Source organism: Stenella coeruleoalba (assembly GCF_951394435.1).
Source record: "Stenella coeruleoalba genome assembly, chromosome: 7".
In the NCBI taxonomy this organism is placed as follows: domain Eukaryota; kingdom Metazoa; phylum Chordata; class Mammalia; order Artiodactyla; family Delphinidae; genus Stenella; species Stenella coeruleoalba.
In genome coordinates, this window is record NC_137153.1 from 90986194 (window position 1) to 90987780 (window position 1587).

Consider the following 1587-nt stretch of genomic DNA (forward strand, 5'->3'; position numbering starts at 1 on the left):
ATGGAGATCTATTGCCCCACATTCTCAGGGTTAAGATGCATCTGTACTGAAAATAAACCATAGTGTTTGTATGGCACATTATAGTTGTGTTACTTTTTTATAATTATTATAGACATTTATTTAAAATAATACATTTACAGCCCAGATAGGTCCACATTGTATATTCCAGGTTTAACCAACTTCATAAAAATACTTTGAGAATGGTTGCACCCACAGATTTTTAAATTACATGATTATTTCTTTGCCTGTTCTCTCTCTTTTCTTTCCCGAATAACCTCTTTCAGATATGGTTCAAGGTAGAATTTATCCTCCTCATATTTTGTCCACTGCTCTTTAGGCAAGATCTGCTGCCTCACGGTCAGGTCCAGTGCTCTCAACGCAGAACACTGTTGTTATAAAGGTTCTCAGGAAGCCTTCTTATGGATTCTTTTACATCGTCATTCTCATATGTTGTATCATCTCACATTAAGCCCAGTTTATTGAACCCGGCAGCATTGTAATACCATTTTCAAATACCCTCCAGCCATTTGCTTGACGCTGCAACAGCAGGCTTGCTCACCATTTTGACCCGAGACCTAGCTGTATTATTGAACTGGAGCTTCGCAACTTGAGGAAGAATGACTGTTGCAATAATCATTGCAGGCAAAAGATAAAGGAAACCTAAGCAAAGAGAGTGACAGTTTTCTGACTTGGGCACCTGAGTGGATGACAGTGCTATTCACTGAGATATGAAGGAGGTATAGTTTTGAGGGGAAATAGGACACATTTAGTTATAGACCCACTGAGTTGTAGGTGCCTATCATCCAGGTGGCGGCGCTGGGTAGACCACTGAATATGCAGGTATGAAACTTGGGAGACACCTGGATAGATATATTCTTGAGCACTATCAGCATATAATAGTTATAGAAATCCAGGGGAAAAAATGAGTATAGAGAGAAGAACAGAGAGAGCAATTTTAAGGGGAAGGATGTGATAGGCCAGTAGCAGAGGATTGAGGAGAAAGGTGAAAATGGACACAACATGAAAGAAGAGAAAGTAGTGTGGAAGGGGCCATGAGGTTAAGGGAGAGATTTTTAAAGATTGGAAAGACATGTTTAAATGTTAATGGGAAAAGACAAGATGGACCTGCAAGGCACCTCTGTATCTGTTCATCACCACATTTGACCACAATAACCCTCAGAAAGTGTTGACTTCAGCCTTTCAGACCTTTAGCACAAGTTCCTCTCTTAGCCACCTCTAACTCCTACAAAAAATGGAATTCTAGGAAATGAAGTTCTCAGTTCATCCAGGTTGACATATCACAATCCAGCATAGTTCATCCCTTGTCAACTTGGTGTCTACACACACTCTTTAACTATATTTAATTTCCAAATAAAACCATCAACGAGACCATGCTTTCGTATAACATGATTAACCTACTCTTCACATGACTGAAAATATGTTAACCCTCTCCTAACCAAAAGATACACAAAGTCCACTTCATCTATCCTGAAGAGCAAAGTTTTGCCATCCATCAGGCACTAAACTGAACCTTCAAAAGGCTATTACATAATTCAATCAAGTGAGCTGTTTCTAGGTGATGGGAAG

General features: G+C 39.4%; 1 pseudogene across 1 annotated transcript; it reads right to left on the reverse strand.

The window, feature by feature from the left end:
* Positions 1-215: 215 nt before the first annotated feature.
* Positions 216-687, reverse strand: LOC307189133 (cytochrome b-c1 complex subunit 7-like; annotated as a pseudogene). Its single transcript has one exon. The product of its transcript is annotated as a cytochrome b-c1 complex subunit 7-like (transcript).
* Positions 688-1587: the final 900 nt, after the last annotated feature.